General features: G+C 38.3%; 1 protein-coding gene and 1 long non-coding RNA gene across 3 annotated transcripts in view; one reads left to right on the top strand and one right to left on the bottom strand.

The window, feature by feature from the left end:
* The window catches only part of DEPDC1 (DEP domain containing 1), a 60,038-nt gene that overhangs the window by 14,632 nt on the left and 32,953 nt on the right, over positions 1–12,453 (bottom strand). The window contains exon 13 of one of the 2 annotated variants that reach the window (XR_014234764.1): positions 11,288–11,406. The exons of the other annotated variant lie outside the window; for it this stretch is intronic. The gene's annotated coding sequence lies outside the window, so the exon portion shown is untranslated. The remainder of the gene's footprint in view (positions 1–11,287; positions 11,407–12,453) is intronic. 2 annotated transcript variants of the gene reach the window in all.
* The window catches only part of LOC309613562, a 200,006-nt gene that overhangs the window by 171,620 nt on the left and 15,933 nt on the right, over positions 1–12,453 (top strand). The window lies entirely within an intron of this gene.

Raw genomic sequence — 12,453 nt, 5'->3', positions numbered from 1 at the left:
TTACGCTATAATTGGCAATTTATTCATCTCTTCCTCTAACCAGTCTGTGAGCATCTCTATATCAGGATTAGGGTGTTTCATTTAGTCTTTTAACCCCATTGTGTACACAATGCAGAGCACATAGCAGGTACTAATGAGTGAATAAATGAATGGATAAATGAACAGTGCAAATTTTCTGTACTAGGGTTGATTGTCAAGGGGGTTATTTTGGATAAATGGGCCTTCTGCCCACTGCCCTAATACCCATCAGTCAAAATGGCCAACACATTTATTCTCAAGCACAACTGAGGTTGGTATGTAATAATAACAATAGGTTAAGTGCTCAGTACATTTTTTCTAAAGTTTTAATACTAATCTTCTATGACAACTTCAAGTTTTTTTGCCTTCAAATTTAAACAAATGAACAGCAGTACTCCCTAAATTCAAAGAAATGAGAAGCTAGTCATGTATCCACTTGAGTATTACTCAGTACTTACTTCACAATATGACAAATGCAGTTCTGTGATCGTCAATGTAAAGAGAAAAAAAAAAAAAGAGGCAGCAGACAATTGTGGCTCATGTCCACAGCAGCAGGATCTTTGTATGTGTCTCTAGGATCTAGAACAATGCCTAGAAATGAATGAAGAGATGAATGAACAACATCTCATCCTTCTCAAGGTTAATTCACTATCAGCAAAATGACTCTGGGAGCATAACTGAAAAAAAGAAATAGGTGACTTCATTTTCAAATATCTATATCTGATAAGGATGGCATTGTTATGGTTTATGAAGAGAATTTCCATTTCTCAAAGGGTTTCTTCTAAAGCTGCCTCTTCAAAAAAGCAGATATTTTCTAATCAAATGGCCTTGGCCCACTGCAGAAAATGGGCGAGCAGATTGCTTTTTAGAATATTTGTGGAATATAAGGCTTTAGCTCAAGCCAAGCTATTCAAGCCATGATTCAATACCCTGAATTCCAATCAAGTTTGTAAAATGAGATGTCAGATTGAAAACCTCTGTCAGGTTTTAACTTGCTTCTCAGAAGATACTTCTATGTAATCAGCAGAAGAATAAAAGGGCACACAGGGGAAGAGAAGAAAAAAAACCATGCACAAAGATAATGTGGTAAAGTTGTGCATAAGTTATAGGGCTTTAATGATATTTTATAATTAAAAATTTGGCCAAACATTTGATAAGACATCAAATATAATTATGAAAAGGTGAAATATCAGAAAAGAATCCACTGAAGATGCCCAAATCAGACTTGTTGAGTTATTTATTTCCAGACTCTGCTTATCTCGCATACCAAAAAAAAAAAAAAAAAAAGCTGAGTGGGAAAAAAAGGAGATTAGTAGATTCTAATTGCTTACCATGCAAGCTCTGTCGATTAGTTTGCAACTGCTGATAACAGCACAAAAATGTGCACTAGAGCTGTGAGATACTCCATGAGACTGCTACAATGTCTTTTCCTGGCATTAATTGTAAATGCAGAAATTCACATTTAATCAGATTTGCAAGTAATTTTTTCCCACATAAATTCCTCATAATCGTTCTTTAGCTAAGTTAATCATGTCTGTCCAGGTTGTGTGCAGTTGAGGCAATTATTCAAAGAATCTTGGTCTTAAAAAATCACTTTGACCTGTAATGTTCATATTTCTGAATGAACACTTTCAATTTTTGCCTGAATTATCTACTGTTGAGTCAAATTTCTGTTTTATTTTTTTTGCATGAGGACACATTTTTGAGTGCCTAATGTATTATTTTTTGCATTCATTAATTAGAGATGTTATATTTAATTAGGAATTTCTTTTAACAACTGGATTTAGAAAGGTTCCAACTGCACTGAAATTAAATTTTAACTGTTACATTCAAAAGATCTATCTTAGATTATTATGGCTGTGATACTCCTAACTAGAAGATTCTAGGTTTGAAAGAATCAGTAAAGTTAACATTTGAAATAGAGTAAAAGAAGAAATGGGGCACCATTTCTTCTCTGAAGGGCATTAAGTGAATTTCTCTATTTTGGAATGGGTGACAACTACTCCAACCAATCATTGGACCACTGGACCCTTTCAGAGGTTCTTGGAAGAGAAGAGGTGAAGAGAAAAGGGAGGGACTAGGAGTTCTTTCTTCCTTTCTCCTCCATATCCAAACTTGGATTAAGTGGAAAACATTAGCTGTATTTACAGAAACAAATAGCTTTATTAGTCATTATTGAATTAACCATCAGTATAGTAAAGCTATAATAAATTCAATAAACATTTCAGTCATCTAATGACTTGTCATATTTTATTTGACTAAACTGACTCTAGAATCCAAGACACTAGTCTTTAAAAAGCTTAGAGAATATCTAGTACAAGCTTCCCATTTTACATGTTAGGAAATTAAAACTCAAAAAGATTAATTATTTAACCTATTAGTAAAAGCCCAAGAATTCATTGCTTTTATTCTCAATTAGGTCAGAATTGAAATGGCCTTGGTATAGGATATAGCAACTAGATTTGAGATATTTAAAGCACATTTTTTTTTCCATATCTATCAGTCTTAGTCTTTTCTCCCCACCAGAGAATGTTTACTTCCAATAGCCCATGTATGGCCCAAATGGATACCAGATAGTACTTCTCTACATCACTTTTAATTATCATGGGTGGAGGCTCCAGATCTTGTCTCCCAATTAGGCTATACCCAGTATGAATGATGAGACTAAGTTCCCAGGCAAAGTTTACTTCTTGCCATGGAAAACAATTTTCATGAACCCAGATTTCAGGATTCAGTCAAGCCAATTAGAATTAGACTATAATCATGCTAGATTAAACTAATCATTCTAATTAAAATCATGCTAGATAAAAGATAAGGCAGCATTTACCAAACCTACATAGTCGTAAGAATCACCTGGAGTACTTGTTAGAAATACAGATTCCCTCTCTGCAGATTCAGACTCATTAGGTCTGATGTGATAGATTAGGCAACGTTGGAAAACACTAGAATAGGGTCTGTGGGCTAGCACAGGCAAGGCATGTACAATAGAGCTTAGATGGCTGTACCAAGGGAGAAAAAACTTAAGAGGAAGATCAGAGATAGTTCAGACATAGAGGCAGATGTCTTTGGTCGTATCAGTTAGAGTGTGCTTAAAAGTTGAGGTCATTGAGTGACATTAGTGGCTCTGAGGAAAGGCTGAATGCTCTAGAATTACCTATCTGATGCTTCCTCTAGAACTGCATAATTAGTTGAAGTTTATTTTGTTATGTTAAATTAAAAGTCCCCATGGTTCTTGATATCCCCAGTGTCTGGCATCACTGTCACTTGATAAAGATTGCTGGAATTAAAACAAAATAGATTCCATAGGGATATGGAGAAAACTTATACAGAGGAATTTTTTCTATTAAAGGTGATTTTAAAATCTGCCTTTTTAAAATCATTGGCTGAGATTGTAAATGTACAAATATCTCTTTAACAATGGTGGGACAACTTCATTCTCCTGAGTGCTCTAGCCTTTGAATCATGTGGAAAAGGAATGGAAAGGTGTTTATGCCCTCAGATGACCTGGAGAGCTGTTCAATTCTGGCTTAATTCTCATCACCACATGGTTTATCCTCTAAGAAGTTTTCTTTCCTGGTGGAAAGGATCTTGTAAATTATTTTTCTCTTTGTGCCTGTGTTTTCTCATTGTAATATACCAATAATAACTACCTCAACAAGTTCTTGTGAGAAGAAAATGAATTGTTAATGTAATGTGCTCAGAACAGTGTCTGGCAACAAGTGCTTAATAAATGTGAGTTATTATTATTATTGTCTCTTCAGAAGGAGAGTAGTTATGATGCTGGGGGTAAGAAAGAAAAGAATCATTGAACTATGTGGAAGATTGAGGACAATGATGACCCCAATTTCTCTCCCTTTTCCATGCCCTCTGCAACGTGTCTTTGCAACTCCTCCTATCAAGAGATGGAATCTATTTTCCCACTCTTTGGGTCTGGGCCGATCTGTGACTTCCTTAGACCAACAGAATGCAGTAGAAGGGAAGGTATGCCAGTTCCAGGCCTAACCCTCTAGAAGCACTGTGCAATTCCATGCTGTGTCTTGGGCCTTTACTCTGCCATGAGAAAAAGCCCAGGCTAGCCTGCTGGAAGGTGAGAGGCTGCATGAAATGGAGATAAGTCATCTCAGCTAAGGCCATTCTAGATCAGGTAAGATCAGAAAAACTGTCCTTTTGAGCCCAGTTGGAATTATTGAACTGCAGAACTGGAGCTAAATAAATGGTTGTCGTTTTAAGCTTTTAGATTTTGAGGGTGGTTGTTTAATGCAAAAATAACTACTTGATATCTTATAATTAAAGATGAGGGACAGATGTCAAGTGATACATGTTGGCTTATTTGCTACTCTAAGCCAACTACTAGCAGCTGGTTAATACTATAAAACATATTATCATAGAATTTTAAACTTGGTATAGACTTTAAAGATATCTTGGTATAAACTCCTTAGTTTACAAATGAAGAAACTGTAACTCAAAGAGGTAAAGTGATTTGTAAAAGGTCATATAAGTAATTGTAAAGCTAGATTTGCAAAATGCTAGGAGAATAATAAAAAAGAATGAGGACAAATGCATATCGATTTTGGAAGCAAAGTAAAGGAAAGTGCTCAGGAACTTCTTACGAAAGAGAAGAGAATGTGACCATGGAAAGCTTAGGAGAGCAGTTCTGCATGATTGAGGTGTTTTGCATCATTACCAGTAGATATGTGCCTATCAAGTCTCTCCACCCAAATAGTCTCAGTGTTGGATGAGAATGAACTCACCCTCTAAGCATTTGTGGGCATAACCAGAGGCTCCTGGCTTGGAGGACCAAATTTCCTTGAAGTTTGTAAAATATTCATATACCCTATCACATAGTATAGATTGTTTATATAAATACATATTTTTCTCCTCCAAAATTTCATGACAAACTGACTCTGCAGAAAGATGAGTCCTATTTGTCTTTGGTTATGCCCTGGCATATGACCTCTCCTGTTGGAAAAGCACATTAGATTAAGGTGGTCAAGCAAAAAAAAAAACAAAAAACAAAAAACTATATACTGTTGATACAGTAAAGGATAAAAATTCACAAGGCCTCTGGTTCTCTCTTTGGGGTATCTCATTGTTAAGTCCTCTCTATTTCACCCCTCTATAAATATTTATTGAGCACCTTCTATGTTCCAGATACTGTTTTAGGTCTTGGAGATTTTTTAAAACAAAGATATACTATTCCAATTGTGGCTCAAGCCAAAAACATTAGCTTTCTTATAGCATAACCAAGGACACAAGAGGCATCGCCATAGAAGGTGCAAAAGAAGCAGCTCTCATGATAGATCTCATGATCTATCCAAAGGTAGCCAAAAGCAAGAAAGACTTAGACAAACAAACCCTGAGAACTGGCAATGGTAAGACAACAGCTGTGAATGCAGTGCAACCCACATTTCTGTCTTTTCATCCACTTACTCTTGGCCCCCACCCCACCTCCCTGACAGGTGGCTGCCTGCAGTTGCAGGTATGACAACCTGCATGCCCTGGCAGGAGGAAAGCCAAACTCTCAGGACACAGAACTAGACAAAGAAGAAAGCAATAGCTGTCCCTGGGAGGGAAAGGATCAATAATCAGTCCCTCAGAACCAAATTCACATGAGTAAAAATCCAAATAACTAATTTCTACAAATGTTTTTCACTTGTTAATCTAAATTTGGAAAAGATAAGACAAAGAGACATTTACCACCCTCATTTGATTGGACCTTGCAGATAGAAATCTGGGAGGCTGACTTTGGTAAGAATTTTTACATTCGGCCAGCTTTGTCAGGGGTCCAGGATTTCAGCTGCAGTCTCCAGAGCAAGTGGGGTGTCCCAGCTAGCCCATTCTCATTGCCAGAAGTCTAGGGGAGGAAAAAGGTCTTTTCCTCTATCCACTTTAAGTTCCTTGGCTGAGGCTCTGATAATCAGGCCAAAGACAGATTAACAAGTGAAAAACAAAGAGAAGTTTATCAATGTGCATTGTGAATGTACACGTGAGAGCACCCAAAGATGAGCAACCCAAAATGTGGTTAGAATCTGGGTTTTTATACCATCTTAGGTAAGATAAAGGGATAAAGGGCTTCTGAGAGAGGCTAGTTAGGGGAAGGCGGCCAGAAAAATATGGTAAACAAGAGTTGTTTAATAAAGTTTGTTAACCAGTTTTTTTGGTGCCTTCTCCATTGATAAGAGTTAAAAGAGTCCTCCTCTTTCTGGTATAGGAAAATAAGACATCTTACTTATAAATGTAAGTTTCCTTCATAAATGTAAATTTCCTTTGCAAAAGGGAATCTTGTGCCCTGGTTTTAGAGCTTTTCCTGGGTGTTCAGGTTCTACTGGCTTTTAGCTCAAAGAAGCATATTTTGGGGTGGTTACTCTGGTACCATTCAAGATAGAGCAGCAATAAACCAAAAACTCCTGCTCTCAAGGGGTATATTAATTTCCTGCTGTTAATTACCACACACTTAGTGACTAAAACAACACAAACTTATTATCTTATGTTTCTGGAGGTCGGAAGTCTAAATTGGTTTTACAGAGTTGCTTTCCTTCCGAAGCCTCTAGGAGAGAATGTTTCCTTGACTTTTCCAGCTTTCATTTTTATTTATTTATTTATTGACTAAAACAAGTTGTAGATTTTACTTCAATATTTCTTTTTTAAAAAAATTTTGTTGGAGTATAGTTGATTTACAATGTTGTGTTAGTTTCAGGTGTAGATCAAAGTGAATCAGTTATACATATATCTACTCTTTTTTAGATTCTTTTCCCATATAGGCCATTACAGAGTACTGAGTAGAGTTCCCTGTGCTACACAGTAGATCCTTATTAGTTATCTATTTTATATATAGTAGTGTGTATATGTCAATCCCAATCTCCCAATTTATTCCTCTCCGCCTTTACCCCCTGGTAACCATAAGTTTGTATTCTACATCTGTAACTCTATTTCTGTTTTGTAAATAAGTTCATTTGTACCCTTTTTTTAGATTCCATATAGAAGTGATATCATGTGATATTTCTCTTTCTCTGTCTGACTTACTTCACTCAGTATGACAATCTCTAGGTCCATCCATGTTGCTGCAAATGGCATTACTTTGTTCTTTTTTATGGCCGAGTAATATTACATTGTATATATGTACCACATCTTCTTCATCCATTTATCTGCTGATGGACATTTAGGTTACTTCCATGTCCTGGCTATTGTCAATAGCATTGCAATGAACACTGGGGTGCATGAATCTTTTTGAATTATGGTTTTCTCCAGATATATGCCCAGGAGTGGGATTGCTGGATCATATGGTAGCTCTATTTTTAGTTTTTTAAGGAACCTCTATACTGTTCTCCAGAAAGGCTGTACAAATTTACATTCCCACCAACATTCCCTTTTCTCCACACCCTTTCCAGCATTTATGTTTGTAGATTTTTCTGATGATGGCCATTCTGGCCAGTGTGAGGTGATACCTCATTGTAGTTTTGTTTTGCATTTCTCTAATAATTAGTGATGTTGAGCATCTTTTCATGTGTTTTTTGACCATCTGTATGTCTTCTTTGTAGAAATGTCTATCTAGAACTTCTGCCCATTTTTTGATTGCATTGCCTGTTTTTTTTTGATATTGAGCTGCATGAGCTGTTTGTATCTTTTGGTGATTAATCCCTTGTTGGTTGCTTCATTTGCAAATATTTTCTCCCATTCTGAGGGCTGTCTTTTCATTTTGTTTATGGTTTCCTTTGCTGTGCAAAAGCTTTTAAGTTTAATTAGGTCCCATTTGTTTATTTTTGTTTTTATTTTCATTACTCTAGGAGGTGGATCGAAAAAGATCTTGCTGCGATTTGTCAAAGGGTTTTCTGCATATGTTTTCATCTAAGAGTTTTACATTTAGGTCCTTAGTCCATTTTGAGTTTATTTTTGTGTATGGTGTTACAGAGTGTTCTAATTTGATTTGTTTACATTTAGCTATCCAGTTTTCCCAGCACCACTTATTGAAGACACTTTCTTTTCTCCATTGTATAGTCTTGCCCCCTTTGTCATAGATTAGGTGACCACAGGTGTGTGCGTTTATCTATGGACTTTCTATCCTGTTCCATTGATCAATATTTCTGTTTTTGTGCCAGTATCATACTTTTTTGATGACTGTAGCTTTGTAGTATAGTCTGAAGTCAGGGAGCCTGATTCCTTCATCTCCCTTTTTCTTTCTCTAGATTGCTTTGGCTATTAGGGGTCTTTTGTGTTTCCATACAAATTGTAAAAGTTTTTGTTCTAATTCTGTGAAAACTGCCATTGCTAATTTAATAGGGATTGCATTGAATCTGTAGATTGCTTTGGGTAGTCATTTTCACAATATTGATTCTTCCAATCCAAGAACATGGTATATCTCCCCATCTGTTTGTGTCATCTTTTATTTCTTTCATCAGTATCTTATAGTTTTCTGAGTACAGGTCTTTCACCTCCTTCAGTAGGTTTATTCCTAGGCATTTTATTCTTTTTGATGTGATGGTAAATGGGATTGTTTCCTTAATTTCTCTTTCTGATCTTTCATTCTTAGTGTACAGGAATGTAAGAGATTTCTGTGTGTTAATTTTGTATCCTGCAACTTTACCAAATACATTGATGAACTCTAGTAGTTTTCTGGTAGCATCTTTAGGATTTTCTATGTATAGTATCATGTCATCTGCAAACAGTGACAGTTTTACTTCTTTTCCAATTTGGATTCCTTTTATTTCATTTTCTTCTCTGAAAGTTATTCTGGGACCATTCAAGATGATAGAGCAGCAATAAACCAAAAACTTCTGCTCTCAAGGAGCATATTAATTTCCTGCTGTTAATTACCACATACTTAGTGACTAAAGAACAGAAACTTATTGTCTTATGTTTCTGGAGGTCAGAAGTCTAAACTAGTTTCACAGAGTTGCTTTTCTTCTGAAGCCTCTAGCAGAGAACGTTTCCTTGACGTTTCCAGCTTTTAGAGGCCACCTATACTCATTGGCTTGTGGCTTCTTCCTGTATCTTGAAGCCAGCAGCACAGCATTTTCTCTGTCTTCTGCTTCCATCTTCGCATCTCTCTGTCTCTGATCTTCCTACCTTTTTTTATAAGGACCTTTGTGATTATATTGGGTTTACACAGATGATCCAGATAATCCAGGGTAATCCCTCTATCCCAAGATCCTTATTTCGATCACATTTGCAAAGTATATATATATATTTTTATCATATAAGGCATTATAATCTCAGGTTTTGGCATTAGGACATGAACTTATCTGGGGGCCTGTTATTCAACCTAACACAAGAAGTCACATTTTAGTAAAGTTCACCTTTATAGAATAAAGTCCAAGTTCTTGAATGTGTGTTAGATAAATTTTTATGATGTTCAGGAAGGATACAAGATGGCAAAGTAGAAGGACTTGAGCTTACCTCCTCTCATGAAAATACTTAAATAACAAATAACAGCTGAACAACCATCAACAAAAAAGACTGGAACCTACCAAAAAAGATATTCTACATCCAAAGACAAAGAAGAAGTCACAATGAGATGGTAGGAGGGGCGTTTTTGTGATGTAATCAAATCCCATACCTGCTGAGTGGGCGACCCACAAAGTGGAAAAGAATTATATTGCAGAGTTTCTCCCACAGGAGTGAGAGTTCTGAGCCCCACGTCAGGCTCTCCAGCTGGGGGCCTGATATTGGGAGGAGGAGCCCCCAGAGCATTTGGTTTTGAAGGCCAGCAGGGCTTGAGTGCAGAAGCTCCACAGGACTGGCGGAAACAAAGACCCCATACTTGGAGGGTGCACACAAGGTTTCATGTGTACTGGGACCTACGGCAAAGCAGTGACTCCATAGGAGCCTGGGCCAGACCTACCTCTGGGTCTTGGAGAGTCCCCTGGGGAGGTGAGGGTCAGCTCTGACTCACTGTTGGGGCAAGGACACTGGTGGTGGAGTCCCCTGGGAATATTCATCAGCATGAGCTCTCCTGGAGGTGGCCATTTTGGCACTGAGACCTGGCCCTACCCAACTGCCTGCAGGTTCCAGTGTTGGGACGTCTCAGGCCAAACAACCAATAGGGTGGGAACACAGCCCCACCCATCAGCAGACAGGCTGCTTAATGTGTCCTGAGCCTACAGCCGCCTCTAAACACACCCCCTGACACAGCCCTGCCCACCAGAGAGACAAGACCCAGCTCCAACCACCAGTGGGCAGGCACCGGTCCCTCCCACCAGGAAGCCTGCACAAGCCCCTGGACCAACCTCACCCACCAGAGGGCAGACAGCAGAAGCAATCCTACAGCCTGTGGAACAGAGACCACAAAGACAGAAAGTTAGACAAAATGAGATGGCACAGAAATATGTTCCAGATGTAGGAACAAGATAAAACCCCAGAAGAACAACTAAGTGAAGTGGAGGTAGGCAATTCACCTGAAAAAGAATTCAGAGTAATGATAGTAAAGATGATCCAAGATCTTGGAAAAAGAATGGAGGCACAGACCTAGAAGATACAAAAAAAATGTTTAACAAAGAGCTAGAAGACTTAAAGAACAAACATAGAGAGATGAACAATACAGTAACTGAAATGAAAAATACACTAGAAGGAATCAATAGCAGAATAAATGAGGCAGAACGAATTAAGTGAGCTGGAAGACAGATTGGTGGAAATCACTGCCACAGAACAAAGGGGAAAAAAAAATGAAAGTTTTACGATGTTCTTCCCAGCAGTATCTCCCCGCCTCAAATACATAGCTCAGTGATCCTGACCTGCTTCTATTACCCCTCCCTCAAGAACACATCTGCTATATCTCACCCCCTGTGATTTGCCTCTGTCTACACTACCCTAACCCTCCCATACCCTGTCCCTACATCCATTAACCCTCTGCCTGGCAAAACCCTCATCCAATACATCACCTTACCTGTGAAATGGTGCCCCTTCCATTTACTCGCAACAGACCTTTTACCTGCCTCTACTGTGGACTTGATCACACTATATTAGAACTACCTGTTTATGTGTTGTCTTGTTCCATTAGTTGAAAGCTCCTTGAGAGTAGGGAGTGTAGCATTCATTTTTTCTAGCCTCATCACTCAGCATAGTACTTGGCACACAATAAGAGCTTAAGAAATGTCAAATAAATGAGTATTACTGAAATTGTTTAACTATAATAATTATGAGAGGAAGGAGGGAGGGAAAAATTGAAGGAGTTTTTATCTTGAGTTGTTAAGAAAGTTTGGTAAAGAGCAGCTTTCTTTGCTAAGCCTAGAAAAGGAATAGCAGACAGGGGAAAGATGAGATATACACGACTCACAGGCAGTGATGATAACAAGAGCCGGAGGCACTGAAGCTTCAGGGCTGCTCCTCTCGGTTGGGGTGCTTTTGATGTGTGCCTGCTTTGATCTCTGCTGTGCAGCTATGGCCCAGGATGTTCTGGAATGAAGAAAAACTACTTACTGTTTCCTGTTTCCAAGATCCAGGGTGTGTTAGAAAATAAGCACTTGGGGAAGGGGTTGGTTTTTCTGGTGACAAAATAAAATCATTTCCCAAAGGTAAACAGTCTCTCCCACATGGTTGAGAGCTGAAGCAGATGAAAAGAGGATGCACAGACAGGACATTGCAGTGTGCAGAAGAGAAAAGCTGAATGCAACATAAAAGCAGAGACAAGATAAAATAGAAAAATGCAAAAGGGCAGCAGCACATGGGTGAGGTCAGCTAAGCTGTACTAGTAATGGACACAATGGGACACTGGACCACACATGGACGGATTTTGCCAGCCTCTTGGACAACACATGGGAACACATGTAATGACAATCCAGCACCTTATACTAAGGAAAAGGACAACACAGCTAGCAGATCATGACAGGGGGCAAAGAGACACAGAAATACACTGCTACCTCTCTGTGTATGGGAGGCCAAATAGAACTCCCATTTGTGTAGTTTATTTTTAGAAGCATAACTTCTGTTATGAATTATGCCCAAGTTAAATCATCCTTATTAAATTTGTCTGAGGGCTTCCCTGGTGGCGCAGTGATTAAGAATCCGCCTGCCAATGCAGTGGACACGGGTTTGAGCCCTGGTCCGGGAAGATCCCACATGCCGTGGAGCAACTAAGCCCGTGAGCCACAACTACTGAGCCCGTGTGCTGCAACTACTGAAGCCCATGCGCCTAGAGCCCGTGCTCTGCAACAAGAGAAGCCATCGCAGTGAGAAGCCCACACACCACAACGAAGACCCAACACAGCCAAAAATAAATAAATAAATAAATAAATTTATTTAAAAAAAAATTTGTCTGAGATGTGGATTCAGTTATTCTCAAAAACTGATTTTTGAAATAGAGCTTTCATTTTAGAAACTTTCTAAATTTGTATAATAGTCAGATTCTATTCACCATCTCAAACTAACCTAGTGTAAATGTTTGGCAACTTTAATCTCCCCAGGTTGGTAGAGAGAGAAATGAGATATTATGAACTCTCAAAA

The sequence above is a fragment of the Balaenoptera borealis genome (assembly GCF_965194805.1).
Source record: "Balaenoptera borealis genome assembly, chromosome: 1".
In the NCBI taxonomy this organism is placed as follows: domain Eukaryota; kingdom Metazoa; phylum Chordata; class Mammalia; order Artiodactyla; family Balaenopteridae; genus Balaenoptera; species Balaenoptera borealis.
Note: the sequence above shows the minus strand (reverse complement) of the source record. Positions and strands in the feature narration are given on the sequence as shown.